Genomic DNA, 20,009 nt, shown 5'->3' on the forward strand with positions numbered 1-20,009 from the left:
AAGACCAGTTTCAACAACAGAAGGTAGGAGAAGATTACACATTAAGTTTGAGACATATAAACAATAACAAAAGTGATGAAGTTCTTCCTTCAAAATCAGCAGGGGAAAGACAAGGAGCAAGAAGATAGAATTGCTGGTTTCACCAAAATACTACAGCTGGAAGAAGTACTTAATTTCTGGGCCCTATATCAGAATAATTAAGTCAGGGTCTCTGTACATACAGTCTGGATTTTAATAAATTTCTCCAGACTAAGGTACAGACACATTTGCGAACCATGGTTCTAGACTGATGTTAGGCTCAAATGTATTTCCCATGTGGAGCTTAGAAGATACCCCAGTATACACCCAGCAAACGACTCTTATCTAACGTAGTTTGTCTACCAAAATCTCAGAACACACTATGAGTGCTGCAGAAAGATAACAAAGCAAACATCAGATATATACAACTTGAATGCACTGTTTTATAAGTTGGTTCAAAAATAAATTTGTCTATACCTATAGGGTGATTCTTTCAACTGAGGAGTTTTTTAAAAAAGAGAGAACAGATCTGTAGTCCTATATGAATATAAAATATCTATATAATTGAATTTGGTCTAGTGGGAGTCTGAATTTTAGGCTGAAGACATGCTAAACCTCACTCTATAAAAAATCTTGCTTGAGTTCAGAAAGTAAGTTAATGGCAAAGTCCTAACAAAAACCCTTTTTACTATACTTGGCTATAAGTATAGTAGCAAGTAAATTGTTGGGGAAAGTGCTACATTAATTTTAGTCTAAGTTTTTATCTGGGTTTTCTAAATTCACTGTCCATATTATCTTAGAGATAATGTTAAATGAAGAGAGAAAGAATCAAGAGGTGAATAAAAGGAGAAAGTAAACATTTTCTTTGGTCTTCATCAGCTCAAGAGGATTCAGCTTCGGATTATTCTGTGAGAAGTTTAAACTATGCTCAATACATTTCCAAAATATATTCATATATACTATTTCATCTGATTCAAATTCTTTCACAGCAAAGTGTTTGTATAGGTGTCGAGTCCGGCTCAACAAGGCACGGTTTCCAAAAGCGCAGCACGTTTTCCCGAAAGCATGGTGCGGCAAAAGAATGAGAAAGACACAAGAATTGAAAGTGAGGATCAGGGGACCAACACCATTCTGAGGTGAAGGTACCCAATCTGATCAAGTCAGCTTTATTGTATGTTTTCAGGCAGGGGAGTATGTGCAAGGGAGAGAGAACATGCTCTCAGAAGCATATGGAGCCATACGGCTGTCAAAGATAGGCTAGGCATGTAGCATAAAGATTTACTTTTATCTAATGACTTATGTTTCTGTCTAAAAAACAAAGCTCCAGACACAAAAAAATATCTGACTCAGAGATGCCAGGTCACAGAACAACCTGATGATGGCTTTCCACCTCCAGGCACACATTGTGCTTTCAAGATGTTTTTCTGTTCCCTCTGGACTTATTCCAAGAGTCATATGTCTTGAGGCATCTGGTCAGCAGACTAATAATGTTTTTGCATGCCTTTCCTAGGGTCTGCTTTTTCTCTCTTGTACTTGTTTCCTCATAGGTGCGTGTCCTCAGTCAAGTCTGACTCTTTGCAACCCCATGGACTATGGCCAGCCAGGCTCCTCTGACCATGGAATTTCTCAGGCAAGGATATTGGAGTGGGTTGACATTTCCTCCTCCAGGGGATTTTCCTGACCCAGGGATCAAACTCACATCTCTTGCATTGGAAGGCAGATTCTTTATCATTGCTTTATTTAAACACATTTGGTATCCATAGAATCTTTAATCTATTCTTTTATCCTCCGTTTTTGCATCATCACTGTCTAGTTATATTTTTCAGTTTTAACAATTTGTATTCTTCCTTCACAACATTCATTCCCATGGAATTTCAGCATGGATGAGAGAATTCAAGACTCTAACCCCCAACTACTTACTTCCGCTTTCTCCACAAGTATAAGACAGTACAATATTTCTCAGGCTTCTTCCTCCAGAAACCAATGCCAACAGTGCTTATGTGACCTATGAATGGGTACCATACACACTCTCACAGAATGCATTCTACAGGAAAATGGATATCAGAAATTTATTTTTAAATTTATCTTTTTTTAGTTCTGAAAAGATGGTTGATCTTCCAAGTACTGGTTTTGTCAGATTTGCTTGAAATTTTTTTTTTCCCTTTCAAGATTTACACCAAATTTTTATCTTTTACATTCTTTGATAAGCCTTCCCATTTTTCTTCTGGCCTTTCCTCTGACTTTTTGATACATGTACACTAGAGGATTTAACCCAATGTCTTGACCCAATGTCTTTGTATCTTATTTTTATGAACTCCTGTTTAACCTGTTTCAGAATTCTCTACATCCAAAATATAAAGGAACAGTATTGTACCACCCAGCTTTGATACCTTTCTTTGTTCTCTGCTGAGGAAGGAGTACTGTTATTAATATATATGGGAAGGGCATCTTCACATAGTTCAGATTGTGTCTAGGTCATACTATAACTATACGGTATAGTCAATCCAACATTTTCTTAACCCAAACAATAAAATACCACTCTTCAATGAGCTTTATCATTTTTCTCATGTTAACACAGAAATCAGGGTGCTTTCTCCCTCAAGGTCCTCTATGACCTACATCTGCCCATTTGCACAACTTGACAACTTTCACCACAAACATGTTATACCCCAAAATCAGTCATCACTGTTAGTAGATCTTTTGCAAAATATGGTTGCTGTAGATTTTGTTTAGTTGGTTGTTTAGTCTAGTTCAATTCTCTTGAAGGTGCCATAAAGAGAGGAAATTTGTTCTCTCAGGTCTTGAGGTTGTTTGGAACTCAACAGTGTAGACATGCACCACTTTTCTCCTGAAATATTCTTTAGCATAAACAACTTAACTTTGTGGTTTTGTTATTGTTTCATTGCTTTCTTCTAATGCTTTATACCCCAGAATTAGTTTAATTTTACTCCCCTCTCTTAACTCAGTCCTGATCATCCAAGAACTGAAATTTCTCTTTTGATGCCTCAGAAACTTTATGGATTTCGGCAAACCCATATTTCTTACAATTGTTTCAAGAGCTAGGGGAGTAAACACTGACAATGAAGAAGTCTTTTATCTTCATATAGATGAACAGATTAACTGTTTTCAAATAGCCTAGAACAAGTCCAAAATTGGTACACAAGAAACATTTTAGTGTACTCTTCCATTGGAGGGAAAGTGTTGTGTCCAAAAATTTTGCAGAAATTGTTGATTCTTCTAAAATCTTATCAGTGATTTAAAATCAGTTTCTACCCAAGCCCATTAAAAGTGCTGGTAAATATCTGAAGCATATTACTTTGAAGAAAGGTCAAAGTTTTACCTGCTCAGGGCAACTTACTGGGCTGTCTTCATTTCTGCCCCTAGAGGAATAAGTAATGATAAAACTGTCTTAAGCTAATAGAAAAGATCACCAAGTAAGACACAGAAGTAATGTAACTAGCAAGCTAGAAAGGTCCAAAACAGAAGTGTTCTTTCCAATGTTACATTAAAAAGGCTTCATCTGAATAACTATTTGATTGTGACATATTCAGCAACTTCCCAGGTGGCCCACTGGTAAAGAATCTGCTGCCAACACAGGAGACATGGGCTTGTTCCCTGGGTCAGGAAGATTCCCTGGAGAAGGAACTGGCAACCTACTCCAATATTCTTGCCTGGGAAATCCTATGGACAGAGGACCCTGGCAGGCTACAGTTCATGGTGTCACAAACTATCAGACTCGACTTAGCAACTAAACAAAAAGCAAAATTCAGCATTACTTATTAATCACCTAATGGGCCAAACTGGATTACTCGCTGGACACAAATTTGAAGAAGCTGCCCTCATGGGGCTTGCAGACTTTTCAGTTTTAGTCTTCACAAAGATTCTTTGAAACATGAGGGTTGGTATTATTATGCCAATAATAACTAAGAATAAAGAATCAATATCTTGCCCAAGGTCCAACTAAAAGTTAGAGGTGATTTAAAATCAGTTTCTACTCAAGCCCATTAAAAGTGCTGGTAAAAAAATAAATAAATAAAAGTGCTGGTAGATATCTGAAGCATATTACTTTGAAGAAAGGTCAAAGTTTTACCTACTCAGGGCAACTTACTGGGCTGTCTTCATTTCTGCCCCTAGAGGAATAAGTAATGATAAAACTGTCTTAAGCTAATAGAGATAGGTGTTGAAACTCACTTCTGATATATATAGTTATCATTATGTGGACATATGAATGAATAAAAGAAACAAATTAAACTATAAGTCAATGCAATTGCATTTCATTCAACATATCCTATACATCAGAAACTAACCCCATAAATATTTTATTAGTCAGAGTTCTTCAGAGAAAAAGAACCAACAGAGTGTCATGCTCAGTATATGAAAGAGAGAGAGATTGAGATTGACTTGCTATGAGTCACATGATCATGGAGACTGAGAAGTCCCATGACTTGCAGTCTGCAAGGTGAAGATCCAGGAAAAGGTGATAATGTAATTTAATCTGAGTCCAAAGGCTTGAGAATGAGGGACAATGATGTTATAAATCCCCTTTTCAGGGCAGCACAAGATGAGACGTTGCTGGGAGCCACCACGGGAGATCCCACCCATGACAAGGTCATGTGGAAGAGAACGGTTAAGCAAGGCTTCAGAACTCAACGGGCTCCCTAGGCTTTCTTGAGCATCTACCCCAAAACCAGAATCTGTCTGTTTTACTATTTCATGACTTTCACCAACTCCTCTGACATTAACAGGGGTCTAACCCTGACCACCTTTCTCTGGAGAAAATCAACTTCGGGCTATAGCTAATAAGTTTCCTGGACATGAGAGGAATATTTCAAATCAAACCCCCTCTGTTAGCATTCTAGCTTGCTCGGTAGGTATATCCAGACTCTTACAGCTACACATGTGATCATTTACAGCCTCCCAACTGTGAGAGGCATGGAAAGCCTAAAACATAGAGCCTTTGAAAGAGTTCAAAGTTATTAGAGTAGTGCTGGTGTAGGATTTCATTATTGGGCCAATGCTTGTTGCTAAGTTCCCATATCTCTTATCCACTGTGCACCTGGGAATGCATTAGTTAACATAGTGAGAATGTAAGAAAAACAAGTGAAGCCTTGAATTTAACCACATTAGATCTTTGAGCTAATTGGTTCTTTCTTGTAACTCACTACACCTTTACTCTGTGAAAAATGTAACTCTGTTTGGCATTTTCTGAAGCTGACATAGATTAGAAATATAAAGAAAAAACATCTTGAGGGAAAATAAGTTTTCTGGTTGAGTAGCCTTTATCAAAAGAGGGTCATAAAATGTTCACAGGCCTCCAAGGCCAGAAGATACTGTACACAACATCACTTGTGGGAAAGGTATGCAGAAAAAATCCTGGTTTCGACAAGGGCAAAACTGCTGGAATGTTTGGGCTGACTCTGTATGATCTTGCATCTTTCATTTCCCTCTATGTATAAGGCAAGGTATAAAAGTACCTTTTGAAAAATAAAGCTTTTGGGCCTCGCTATTCGAAACAGCTTGGTCACCTCGTGTTTTTTCTTCTCTCTATTTTTCTTTCTCTCTCCCTCTCCCTCTCTTTTTCAGGCTGATCCCTTGGAGCATAGAGGCTCCCTGCGTTCACTTATCTGCCCAGGTTTCTAAGACCTGAAAGGGAAAATAAACCAAAGAATATCAGCCTCTTTCCTCTATTTTCTTATCTTCAACATTCTTTCCTTATCTCTCTCTCTCGAATGTACACCCGTGGTGGATTCATGTCATTGTATGGCAAAACCAATACAGTATTGTAAAGTAAAATAAAGTAAAAATAAAAATTAAAAAAAAAATCAATCAATCAATCGAAATCGCCGACACCGTTCCTCCTTTGGGTTTCCCTGGATCCTGCGGGGGCTGGACCCCAGCAAGATGTCCTATCTTAAGTAGTGAGGCAGGGAAAAAAAAAAGGGCACATTCCTTCTTTCTCTACCTTTTGTTCTCTTCAGGCTCTGAACAGATTAGATGATGCCCATCCACATGGAAGAGGGCAATTTGTTTTGCTGAGTCCATCAATTCAAGTGCTAATTTCATAAAACGACACTTAAACTCTTAAACAACACACCCAGAAATAATGTTTAATCTGGGCATCCTATTGCCAATAAAGCTGACACATAAAAGTAACCATTACACTTAGACTCACACATTTGATAAAAGGTATGTGTATCCAAATATTCATTGCAGCATGCAGCTTTTAATATTTAAAAGCTTGCCAACTTCCATATATTAGCAATTTACTCTTTGATTATTGACTTAAAATATAATTGCAAAAGCCATCACACTATTTAGGTTTCACGGTATTATTTTTTGAAAGATAATACATGTGAGTTGTAGAAAAAATCAAGTCCATGATTTATGAATGGATAAGTAAATGTGATATAGGCATAAGTGAAATATTTGATAATAACAAGAAATGAAGTACTGATACAATGGTACAACTTCAATGACCTTGAAATTATATTAAATGAAAAAAGCTAGTCACAAAGGACCACATATTGTGTTGATCTCATTTTTATAAAAAGTCCAGACTTGGCAAATCTAGAGAGACAGAAAGTAGATGTGTTGTTGCCTAGGGGTAGGGGGGGCTTCCCTGGTAGCTCAGATGGTAAAATGTCTGCCTATAATGTGGGAGACCTGGGTTCAATCCCTGGGTCAGGAAGATTCCCTGGAGAAGGAAATGACAACCCACTCTAGTATTCTTGCCTGGTTGCAAAAAGTCGACAGGACTGAGCAACTTCACTTTCAGGGGTAGGGGAATGGAGGAAGCAGGGAAAGGTTGGGGTGAAAGGTAAAGAGGGTAGAGTTTCTTTTGAGGGTAATAAAATATTCTAAAATTGATTGTAGTAATGGTTGTACAACACTGTAGATGTATTAAAAGCAACTTTATTGTTCACTTTAAATGAATGAATTATACTGAAATAAAGTTGTTTGAAAAGTACAGAAGGACATATAATGAAAAGCATCTCTCTATTCCCAGTGATTTCTTTAGAGTCGATCACCTATTTTATCCTATTGTGTTCTGGATAATGTTTCAGTGCATAGATAAGTGTTTATTGATCAATTATCTATGTATCTATCTAAATTTCCAGTTTCTTTTCTCTGCTTCTTTTTTTTTTTTTGGTCTTTTTTAGGGGGAGGTGGTATTGGCATCAATAGGGAAGGTACTTAAAACTGTTCTGTAATAGTATACATAAACTTTCTTTAATGCCAAACAATATTTCATCATACAAACGAGTCAGTCATACATCCTAAGTTATAAGGAATTATGATCATTTGTCTTAAGAATAAAAACAATCCATTGAAATAGACTTAAGATGACTCAGAATTGTAAAAGTTTTCATAAATGTTCAAGAGCTTAGAAAGATGATTATAATGAAGAAACACACTGCAAAACTCAACAGAGACACGGAAGATGCAATAAAGAACCAAACAGAAAGAGGAGAAATGATAAGTGTAACATGTGAAATGGAGAAATCATGGGAGAGGCTTAACAGCAGATTGAAATGAAGGTCAAAGCTTGAAGAGAAATTCAAAGAAAATATCCAGTTCAAATAGAAGAACAAAAGAATGAAAATACAAACAAAGCCTCAGTGATCTGTGGGACAAAATCTAGAGTTCTGGCATATATTTCAGTTGGATTCCTAGAAATAAGGGAAAGAATGGCGAAGAGAACTTTCAAAAAACACTGGCTAAAATTGGGAGAGGAGGAATCAACTGACATATCCACGAAGCTAGGAGAACCCCAAGCAGGAAAGACACAAAGAAAACCACATATTTTAGACTAACTGTAAGAAAGCCAAAGATATAAATATATCTTTAAAACAATGATAGCCTACTCAACATCAGATAAAAATGGAAATCAAACGGATGCTGTCTTTAAAATTTGCGGAAATACAACAATAAAACACTGCCAATATACAATTATGTATTTAATAAGATGAATCTCAAAATAAAAGCAAAATAAATTTATTCTCAGATTAATAAAGGATGAGAGAACTTACTGCCACCAGATCTGCACTTTGAGATATTCAAAAGGAAATTTTTTAGCCCAAGGAGAGGTGCACTATGTAAAACTCAAATATCCAAGAAAGAATGAAGCACACCTGGAACTGTATACATGTGGTAAGTATAAGATCTTTTTCTCCCTTCTCTTAATACCTATGAAATAAAACTGACTCTATGCCAAAATTATAACAATGTACATGAAATTTATATATGTTCACATAAAATATGTGACAACAGTGACCTGAAGGATTGAGGAACTGAAGCATGTTGCACAAATTTCTTAATTTTGTATTAAGTGATATATTAATACACTCTAAGTGGACTGTGACAAAATAGAAGCAATCAGTTAAAAATAACAACACACAACATGAAAAAGTGCAGCTAAAAACACTAAGACAGGTGAAAATAAATACTTTAAAAAATATGCAGTCATCACCTGACTTACTGAAGCCAGAACATCATCAGATCCTGACTTTGTTAAAGACTTAAGTTTAGATCATCATAGCTTTGGTGCCTGTTTGTTTTATACTTTCATGGTAAAGAATCTGCCCACAATGGGGGAGACCTGGGTTCAATCTGTGGGTCGGGAAAATCCCTTGGAGAAGGGAATGACAACCCACTTCAGTATTCTTGCCAGGAGAATCCCATGGACAGAGGAGTCTGGTAGGCTACAGCCCATTGGGTCGCAAAGAGTTGGACAGGACTGACAGACTCACACTATCTCTACATTTGAAAAGTGTTCTGTGCAATTTCTATGAAAAAATACAGTATTTTTTAAAAAAACTTATTCTCAAATAGCATGCATATCAAAGAAAATGGAAAATTCCAGAACTTCCCTCCCATATGCTTTCTCCTATCCAAACTTCTCCCATAGTGGGGGCAGTGCCAAGTTCTCTTCAGAGTATAATCTATTTTTGTCCAGTTCTAATTTCTTATATGCTTTTGAACTGTGGTGTTAGAGAAAACTCTTGCGAGCCCCTTGGACTGCAAGGAGATCCAACCAGTCCATCCTAAAGGAGATCAGTCCTGGGTGTTCATTGGAAGGACTGATGTTGAAGCTGAAACTCCAATACTTTGGCCACCTCATGCGAAGAGTTGACTCATTGGAAAAGACCCTATACTGGGAAAGATTGAGGGCAGGAGGAGACGACGACGACAGAGGATGAGATGGTTGGATGGCATCACCGACTCAATGGACATGAGTTTGGGTAGACTCCGGGAGTTGACTGACAGGGAGGCCTGGCATGCTGCAGTTCATGGGGGTCACAGAGTTGAACACGACTGAGCGACTGAACTGAACTGAACTGAACTGAATTTCTTGTAAGATCAGGGGCACAGATTCTCCCAGTTCTCCTCAATGTGTAACCAAATAGGACTACTTCTGGTCTTCTCAGAACAGACCTCCTGCACCCAGATTCCTCGGCCACCTCTTGTCTGTAGAAAAACTTTAGCTCCAAGGCCTTCACTAAGTTCCAAATAATAAATTTAATCAGAGAGAACACAGAAAGAAAAACAGTCAAAACAGTCAAACAAGACAAACTATATAATAACGAAAGCCACTAAACAAAGTCATAGGCCTTAAGTTCTTTGATCTCAAAGGCTATAGATAATATTCTGAGCCATATCCTTTGAGCTCTTTTGCAGAAATTGAAAACACCAGCATGTGGAAGAAGTCTACTGGCTGCTGCAAGCAGGTAGACTGGCCCAGACTGGCTGGAACCAGAAGGCTGAAGATGTTGACACCCGATTACCTAACCACCAACAAATCAGAACAATGTCCAGGAGCGGATTATCCACCCCACACCCTGCCTCCTCCACTCTGACTTTACCCTTTTGCCTAAAGACCATCAGGGAGTTCAGATCTTTTAAGCACCGGCTGCCTAGACTGCTTGCTTGGCACTCTGCAATAAACCACTTTCCTTCACCACAACTCTGGGTCAGTAGATGGGCTTTACTACAGTGACCCAACAGCAGCTTTACTGACCTAACAGCGACAAAAGAACTGTGTTCCTTCCCCGTGGACCTCAGACCTGAACCTCAGTAGTTTAAAATCAATACGTGTCTAAGAACCTTAATTAACAAATGCCATTTTTTCTCTCAGAAAACACAGGCAACCCTGCTCCCTTACTCCTCTTTCCTGACGCCATTCCTTGCTCCTTCCGACATCAAACTGGCCTCCTCCGACCCTGTGGAAAGGAAAACAAATGCCTGAGCCCTGAACCTCCGTTTTCAGCCAGCACTGCATCACCAAGACCAAGCGCGCAAGCCAACGGTCTGGGCAGGGGCGGAGGGGACGACTGGTGCAAATTAACAGCGCTTCTTTTCCTTCCTGGACTCTGTAACCTCTGTCAGGAAGTCCTGCCTCACAGGCTCTAGAAAGTGTCTCTCGGATTACAGGCAACCGTCGACTTGCTCTTATTCTTTTCTTTACCTCACATGAGAGCGGTGGCGGTGACAACTTGTTTCTCCCTGTTTTCCTGTCTCCCACGTTTTTCGCTTGTAAACTGGCTCCAAGTGGCGGCCGCGCCTCCAGAGGCCGCGGACCGCGGAGGCGGCGGAGCGCCCAGCACCGGGCGGCGCGGGAGGGGAAGGTGCCGCAGGAGGGTCCCTGCGCGCGGGACCACGCCCCCAGGCCAGCGCCCCTCCCCCACCACCTCTATTTTAATTTGAGTTTGAACAGCCTCCTCTTCCTTCTCCCTTTACCCGCCCCGCCCCTTTCCCGTTCCTCGGCGGATGAAATCGGACCCCAGGCCCGGCGTCCCGGTTCCGAGGGGACAGCTGATCTGGCGGTGAGTGGGGCTGGCCCCCTGCTAACAGAGGTGCGAGGCCGGCAACGCCCCGCGCCGCATCCTCAGGTAGTTCCTGAAGTTTCGGGGCACCGGGAGGGAGCCGGCTTTGAAGACCGCGGCCGTGGCCCAGGGAAGAAGGCTGTTGGCTAGAGTGTTCCGCCTGGGCCCGCCCCTAGGGCCGCTTGCCCACCGCCGCGTTTCTGTCCTGCAGGCCGGGTCCCGCCAGACGGGGCTCCTCCGGGATCTCGGGCTGGCGTTCCCTCTGCGCAGCGCTGGGGACCCGGGTCAGGTCGACTTGCAGTTAAAAGGGTTTGTAGTCACTTAACGTGCTTTGCTGGCAGAGGGACGGGGATTACAGGGAGAACCCATCTCTCTAGCATTCAGGCAAACTGGAAAGATGTAGTTATTTCAGGTGCTCCTTCTCAGTTAAGTCGCAAGGGACTCTTTGCTACCTCATGGACCAGCAGGCTCCTCTGTCCATGGGATTTTCCCAAGCTAGAATACTGGACTGGGTTGCCATTCCCTTCTCCAGGGGTCTTCCCCACGCAGCGATGGAACCCCGTCTCCTGCATTGGCAGGCGATTCTTTGCCACTGAACAACCAGGGAAGCCCATTTCAGGGTGCACTTGCATGTAAAAGAAAACTGGTATTTCTAGACTTAGGTTTTCCCTAAATTTCATATTCTCCTTTTTGTTTACCTTTACTGAGAACCTGCGGTGAGTTAAATTTTATATCACATATTTAAAATTGGAGCCACCTAAAATAGGTATATTGGAGAAGGCAATGGCAACCCACTCCAGTACTCTTTGACGGAGCCTGATAGGCTGCAGTCCATGGGGTCGCGAAGAGTCGGACACGACTGAGGGACTTCACTTTCACTTTTCACTTTCATGCATTGGAGGAGGAAATGGCAGCCCACTCCAGTATTCTTGCTTGGAGAATCCCAGGGACAGAGGAGCCTGGTGGGCTGCTGTCTATGGGGTCGCACAGAGTTGGACACGACTGAAGCGACTTAGCAGCAGCAGCAGCAGCAAAGTGAACTAAATCACCTCTAAATGAATGATGTTGCACACTGCCTTTTAAAGCATTAAGTATATGTTGCTTTGTTTTGAACTTACTTTGACACAGCCGATTTCCAAAAAAGATATGGGGGAAAAAATCAGATTGATGTCATGTATGCCAAATTCTTCATAGTGCATTAGAAGACAAAGAATTTTGACTATCTTGGAAGGAATTTGGATATACAAATAAGAGCAATATCAGGTCATATGAACCACCAGCCTGAGAACTCAGTGCGTAAATCACAAGTACAGTATAATTGCTCAGCTTTATTCACTTATGTTCAGCCCAAGAATTACTGTGTGTATAGATTAATGTTTAATATATAATATATTTTACATGTTCTATAGTAAATATAGTGGTATATATTGTAGTGATTATATACACTGATTATTTAGCATACTAAAAATTTAATATCTTCAGTCATCAAATTATTTTATTTCTCCCTTGTAGTCTACCTCTCTCTAAGGCCTATTACCATAAGCCTTGATCAACCTGTCAATGAAATGGAAAATAAAACAGAGCTCCTGGATCTAATGTCTGGTGTTTCTCCTGCCTACTACTGCCATTTAAATTCATCAGATCCAAATTCTGATGCCCCTCCAGAATACAATTCCCAATTTATACCTGCTAAGTTAAATATTCTCTTCGACAGAAAATGACACGAAAAATTAAGGTTGCTCTTTTAATTAACTGATTAGTTTCTTGATTCAACAAATAAATATTGCATGCCTGCTGGATTCCAAGTAGTTTACTGGTTGTCAAGTGGAACAAATTCCTGCCCTCAGAGAACTTATAGCCTCCTGGGGTCAGAAGTTGTGAAAACATTGATGGCATTCTCCACATTATTAGGGAAATATGAAGCAAATATTATAGAGGAACAGAAGACAGAGTAACTGATTCTGCGAGAGATGAAAGTGAAATGAAAGTGTTAGTCATTCAGTCATGTCTGACTCTTTTCCAATCCCATGGACTGTAGTACCCACAGACTCCTTTGTCCATGGGATTTCCCAGACAATAACACTAAAGCGGATCACCATTACCTTTTCTCCAGGAGATCTTCCAAACCTGAGGATCAAACCCAGGTTTCCCACATTGCAGGCAGATTCTTTACCATCTGAGCCACCAGGGAAGCACAGAAGACAAGAGTAGCTGATTCTGCCAGTGATGAGGGAAATCCTAGCTAAGGAAGTAAAGTTTTGTTGTCATGATAATGATTTTCTCAACCCTCCCAAAAATCAGAAAGGGACCAAGCCTTGGAGAAAGAAAAACATATCCAGAAGCACAAGGTCATGAAGACCTGGTGGTTTCTTGGGGACATGATAAAGGCCTATTTGGGACAAATAGCAAAAGTGCAGAGAAATGATGGTAAAAGGGCTTGAGTGCAGATAAGGAGTTTGCATCTTATCCAAGAGACCATGGGGATCTGCAGATGCTGTTTAACAGGCCATCGGGACTATAAAGTAGATACTTGAGTTTGTTTTTTCATCACCTTCCCAACTTCTGGCACAGGGTCCATTGCATAATGAGTGCTCAGTGAATATCCTGTGAACAGCTAGTTGATATCTAATAAGACAGCTCTAAGGATCAGTGTGAAGGAACTACTGGAACAAAAAGAAATAAGAAAAAGGTGAGAAGTCAACAATAGTCCCAACTGGATGAGGCTTGGTAACAGTATCAAGAAGAGAGGCAAAAACTTACAGTTTCAAAAATAACCATCTGTGAGATGATGCAGAGATACTGTGTCTTTCTAGAAATGAGATTCTGTAGCTCAGGCAGCCTTTGCTCCTGCATTGTTTTCTGAAAATGGCAGGGCTCTTTTCCCCTCTGCCTCATGTTTATGCATGTTATCTGGATCTGGTCCAGTGTAACCCCCAATTCTTGGGTCAATCCCTTCTAAACCCAGATGTTAACAATCCAACATAATACAGTCAGTACCATTTCTCAATATTTAGTGTCTTTCAACATGATTTATCTTAATTTCTTTTTTTAATGGAGATAAATTTCTATACATAAAATTCACCACTTAAAAAGTATGCAAGCCAGTGGTGTCTAGTATGTTCACAAGGTGGTACAACCATCACTAGTTTAAATTTAAATTCAGAACATTTTCATTTTATTCATCACCTTCCGTTAACGATCACTCCACATGTTTGTCCTTCTCCTGGAAACCACTGATTTACTTATTGTATCAGTTCAGTTGAATTACTCAGCCGTGTCTGACTCTTTGAGACCCCATGAATTGCAGCACGCCAGGCCTCCCTGTCCATCACCAATGCACAGAGTTCACTCAAACTCATGTCCATCGAGTCGGTGATGCCATCCAGCCATCTCATCCTCTGTCAACCCCTTCTCCTCCTGCCCCTAATCCCTCCCAGCATCAGAGTCTTTTACAAAAGTCAGCTCTTCACATGAGGTGGCCAAAGTACTGGAGTTTCAGCTTTAGCATCATTCCTTCCAAAGAACACCCAGGACTGATCTCCTTTAGGATGGACTGGTTGGATCTCATTGCAGTCCAAGGGACACTAAAGAGTCTTCTCCAACACCACAGTTCAAAAGCATCAATTCTTTGGAGCTCAGCTTTCTTCACAGTCCAACTCTCACATCCATACATGACCACTGGAAAAACCATAGTCTTGCCTAATCTGGATATTTTGTATAGATGGAATCATAACACAGATGGCCTTTTATGCCTACTTTTTTCAGCATATAGTTGTCAGGGTTTATCCATGTTGCGGCATGTGTCTGAACATTATCCCTTTTTATGCTGAATCATATTCTGTTGCATAAACATCTTAATTATCCATTGATTGCTTCATGAACATTTGGACTTTTTCCACTTTTGGGCTACTATAAATAATGCTGCTATGAACATTCACTTTTAATGGCAGGTTATGTGTTCAGTTCAGTTCAGTCACTCAGTCGTGTCCAACTCTTTGCGACCCCATGAATCGCAGAATGCCAGGCCTCCCTGTCCATCACCATCTCCCGGAGTTCACTCAGACTCACGTCCGTCGAGTCCGTGATACCATCCAGCCATCTCATCCTCGGTCGTCCCCTTCTGCTCCTACCCCCAATCTCACCCAGCATCAGAGTCTTTTCCAATGAGTCAACTCTTCGCATGAGGTGGCCAAAGTACTGGAGCTTCAGCTTTAGCATCATTCCTTCCAAAGAAATCCCAGGGTTGATCTCCTTCAGAATGATCTGTTTGGATCTTAAGTTTCAGGAAAAAAAATTCTAATAATCTCTTAAAGTGTAGTTTAATATATGCTAAGTGTATCAAAACAGTAGGATTTCTTTTAATAAAATAAAAATGATAGATTTCTGGCCATATATTGAATCAGGATCTCCAACAAAAATCTTGAAAAACATCCTGTCTTGTTGATTTTTATCAACAGCTAAATTTTTAAATTTTATTTTTAATTGGAGGACAGTTGCTTTACAATGTTGTTTTGGCCTCTGCCATACATCAACATGAATCAGCCATAGGTATACATATGTCCCCTCCCTCTTGAACCTTCCTCCCACCCCCAGACCCCACTCCCACCTCTCTCGGTTGTCACAGAACACCAGGTTGAGCTCCCTGTGGTATACAGCAACTTTCCACTAGCTAGCTATTTTACATATGCTCATGTATATGTTTGGAGAAGGAAATGGCCACCCACTCCAGTGTTCTTGCCTGGAGAATCCTAGGGACGGGGGAGCTTGGTGGGCTGCCGTCTATGGGGTTGCACAGAGTCGGACACGACTGAAGCGACTTAGCAGCATGTATATGTTTCAGTGCTACTCTCTCAGTTTGTCCCGCCCACTTCTTCCCCTGCTGTGTCCACAGGTCCATTTGCTACATCTGTGTCTCTATTCTGGCCCTGCAAATAGGTTCATCAGTACTATTTTTAATATGCATTAATATATAATACTTGTTTTTCTCTCTCTGACTTCAGTTTGTATAACAGACCACTTTGTATAACATTCATTCACCTCACTAGAACTGGCTCAGATTCATTCCTTTTTATGTCTAAGTAATATTCCATTGTATATATATACCACAACTTCTTTATACATTCATCTATCAATGGACATCTAGGTTGCTTCCATGTCCTGTCTATTATAAATAGCGCTGCAATGAACATTGGTGTATGGGTGTCTTTTTGAATTATGTCAACAGCTAAATTTGAGAATTACTGTTCTAATATTGTTTCCCAACCTATACATCCATGAGTAGACTGTGAAATTAAGTTAGAATTTTCAGTCAATAAATTCTTGACAAAAAAAAAGTGAGAATAAATAAAAACCCACAAATGTTATCAAGGCTTCAGTCAGTTTTATAGGTCAGGTCTCAGCTAGAATCTCCTGTTAATTTGGAGTTAGTTGCATTTTAACTAAAATAAATCTGTAATAAACCTGAGAATAAAATATTCAACCTGGTTTCTTCTATTTTGTTTTTAACTACAGTAGTTTTTAAAAACCATCTCTTTTGGCTGGGGTTAAGAGGAAAGCACCTTTTGTCTTGTGGATCTGACTGTTTATTACATTTTGTTCTGGCCTTTCCTCAAAGGTCAGAGAAAGAGAGCTGTGGTTCTCCCTCTCACAGGGCTTCAGGTAAGGCTCTCCAAAGCTAGAAATAACTTAGAGTTTATTAGATACCCCTTAGTAGTGGACCCGGAGAAGGCAGTGGCACCCCACTCCAGTACACTTGCCTGGAAAATCCCATGGACAGAGGAGCCTGGTAGGCTGCAGTCCATGGGGTTGCTAAGTCGGACACAACTGAGCAACTTCACTTTCACTTTTCACTTTCATGCATTGGAGAAGGAAATGGCAACCCATTCCAGTGTTCTTGCCTGGAGAATCCTATGGATGGAGGAGCCTGGTGGGCTGTTGTCTATGGGGTCGCACAGAGTTGGACATGACTGAAGCAACTTAGCAGCAGCAGCAGCAGTAGTGGAAAGTGAAAGTGAAGTCGCTCAGTCGTGTCCAACTCTTTGCGACCCGTGGACTGTAGCCCACCAAGTTCCTCTGTCCATGGGATTCTCCAGGCAAGAATACTGGAGTGGGTTGCCATTTCCTTCTCCAGGGGATCTTCCCGACTCAGGGATCGAACCCAGGTCTCCCACATTGTGGGCAGACGCTTTAACCTCTGCACCACCAGGGAAGCCCCGTAAGCAGTAGTGGACCAAAGCCCAATTACTTACATAAATAAACCAATTAATTAGTTTAAATCTAAGAAAGTAAAATGAAACAAATTTGGAGATAAAAGTACTTAGATCTTATTTTTTTCAAGAACTATAGATTCTTCCCAGCAGAATGGACAGTCTCATGTCTAAATGCTGGTAATTCTTCATATTTTAAGCAGTCATTGTGAAATGTTTGTGGAAAGTTACCCATGCTTCTTTAAATGTTAGGGGATCCTGATTCCTTACAGGGAGCCTTCCTTTTGCACAGGTGGAGGTGCAGTGCTCCTTGTTACTGCTGGCAGGAGTTCAAGCTCCCTGTTAGGCCTGTACTGATACCATCCTGGCTGGAGAAGGCAGAGATAAAAGGAGACGATATCCCTGCTGCTTTTAAGAGACATTTAGTAAAAGAAAAACAAAATCTGAAGTCACCCATTAGTTATACCCTCTTATTAAGTTATGATTTTGAGTGCTTATCTTCTTAAACATCATGTCTATTTAAGGAAATCTGGTTTCCTTGACTGTGATCTTTTTTATATTGACAGAGTTAAAATTTAACTGATCCTTGGTTGGAGGAAAGCTTGTGAGAACCAGATGATGAGGGTATAAACAGGTGATGGAGTCACAGACAATGCAGCAGTCTAAATCATCCCTTTGAAACTAGCACATGACTTCAAATCTCAGTGTTACCACTTACATGAACTTGAACAATAATGGTAAAGAATATAAAAGTAGAAATTTGCATCATGGTAATTTTATGCCAGACCCTGTGTTAACTAGCTTTATGTGATAGGCATAGAGAGGGTAACACATTACTTAATCTCCTCAACCTTAGTTTTTGTACTTGTGAACTGGGCATAATTATCTCACAGGTATAAGAAGATTAAATGAGTTAATAATCTGGAAATCCTCCCACTACATTTTTGGTACATGCCCCTTCCCTTAGAAAATGGAACTTCTTGCCATTGTTAAGAACCTGTCATGTGACTCATCTAATCTTCATATAAAAATTAATGCTAAGTCTCAATATATTAGTTTTCACTATATATAATTGTCTCATTTGTTTTTTAATGCAGGCTCCCTGGAACAGCTGTTCCTTCACCTGCATACCCCCCAGGAGACTTGCCTGTGGGATACTACAGCCTACAGCAACTCAGGACCCTCCCTTCATACCTGCCAACTGGTGGCACCCATCCTATACAGTGCCAACATGGCTGGTACCCTTCACCAAGTAAGTCTGCTCCAACAACTTGGATGCCAGAGCCAGAGCCTATGCTGAACTGTCCTCCTGGTCTGGAATACTTAAATTGTTTTCTTATGAAATATGATCTGGGAGATCCAACAAGAAGAAATGAAAAGTTGAAGAGGGTGGATAAAGGTTAGTGATAACAGGTGTCTAATTTGTGAGACTTTAAAAGTGGTGGTACTAATTTAAGAAATGTAGAGGATAGAGATTCTTTTAGTGGGAAGAGTGTGATTTTCATAAACAGAGTAGGTTGAACTGTAAGATACTCCAGGTGGCCTCTTGTAGAGAATTAGAAAAACAGAAGTAGGAATAGAAAAATGCTATGGTAGATGCAAGCTGGGGTGTCATTTACTAGGCACTAAGAGTGGACATGAGAAAAGGTGATATGAAAGAAACAGACACTTAATGGCCAAATCATCAAGTGGCTTGACCCCTTGCTTTCCCTCACTACTCATAATTCATTAGCCACTCCAGCCCCCACCAAAACCTAATACCTCAGTAAAAAAATAAGGTGATTACCAAGCATATATGGGCTTCCCTGGTAACTCACTTGTAAAGAGTCCACCTGCCAGTGCAGGAGATGGAGGTTCAATCATTGGATAGGGGAGATCCCCTGGAGAAAGAAATGGCAACCCACTCCAGTATTCTTGTCTGGAGAATCCCATGGATGAAGGAGCCTGGGGAGCTACAGTCCATGGGGTCACAAAGAGTTGGACGCGACTGAGAGGCTAAACAACAGCAACCAAGCACACATAGCTTCAAGTCAAGTCCATAAGACTCCCCTTCCCACAAAACAGTGATCTCCTCAATCCCTTCCACATAAAAATTGTAGAACCACCCTGAAACCCTGATCAGAAATTTGGGGATAGGCAGGTTTGGTGAACAAAATGGTGTACACGCAAAAATTGTACTTTAAGATAAAGTTGTTAGTGGAAAACCTTCTGTAATCTTGGCCCATTTGGTTTTGGATGCCAGGGGTTCTGAAGTTCTCTGTGAGCAAAAGACTATAATTTAATACTTGTCTCCCAATATAGTCAATAAAATATTCCTTGAGGTTGCCCAGTTCCTTTTGGCAATTCTATATATTGTTAATCTTATGCACTGCAAACTATTGATACAATGCTATAGAAACAGTGTGTGAAATTCAATACAGTTGTATTAGGAAACTGAAATTTAACACAAAAATTTTACTAAATTTTCTCTTTGTAAAACAACTATAAATACACATAAAATCCATTAAACTGCTAGAGTAAACCCTTTTATAGAATGTTTATAGGTAATACATTTTGGAAAATCACTTTTCTACTCACACACTAATAGAGGAATTTGTCCTTGCAAGCCTAGGGTCTCCTAGACCATTTCCCTTTCTTTTAAAATTGTACAGATTCATGTCAATATATGGCAAAAACCACCACAATATTGTAATTAGCCTCCAATTAAAATAAATAAATTTTTAAAAAAAGAAAAGAAAAAATAAAAATTATAATGCATAATAAAGAAATAAAATTGTACAACTTTAAAATTACTTAAGTTCAAAAAAGTTGTTCAACTTTTTCTGTTACCTTGACAGATACTATCGATTCACTTTTCCCTTTCAGAAATGGTTTCAGTTAAAAAACAAAACCAGAAATAAAAATAAAACAGGCTTTGGAGCCAGACAATATGGTTTTTAATTCTGACTTTATCCCCTACAAG

At 40.1% G+C, this 20,009-nt stretch overlaps 1 long non-coding RNA gene across 1 annotated transcript in view; it reads right to left on the minus strand.

The window, feature by feature from the left end:
• Positions 1 to 10,632, minus strand: part of LOC138425344 (uncharacterized) — a 99,691-nt gene extending 89,059 nt beyond the window's left edge. The window contains exon 1 of the long non-coding RNA XR_011251179.1: positions 10,484 to 10,632. This is a non-coding gene — a long non-coding RNA (uncharacterized lncRNA). The remainder of the gene's footprint in view (positions 1 to 10,483) is intronic.
• Between the last annotated feature and the right edge of the window lie 9,377 nt (positions 10,633 to 20,009).

The sequence above is a fragment of the Ovis canadensis genome, chromosome 1 (genome assembly GCF_042477335.2).
Source record: "Ovis canadensis isolate MfBH-ARS-UI-01 breed Bighorn chromosome 1, ARS-UI_OviCan_v2, whole genome shotgun sequence".
In the NCBI taxonomy this organism is placed as follows: Eukaryota; Metazoa; Chordata; class Mammalia; order Artiodactyla; family Bovidae; genus Ovis; species Ovis canadensis.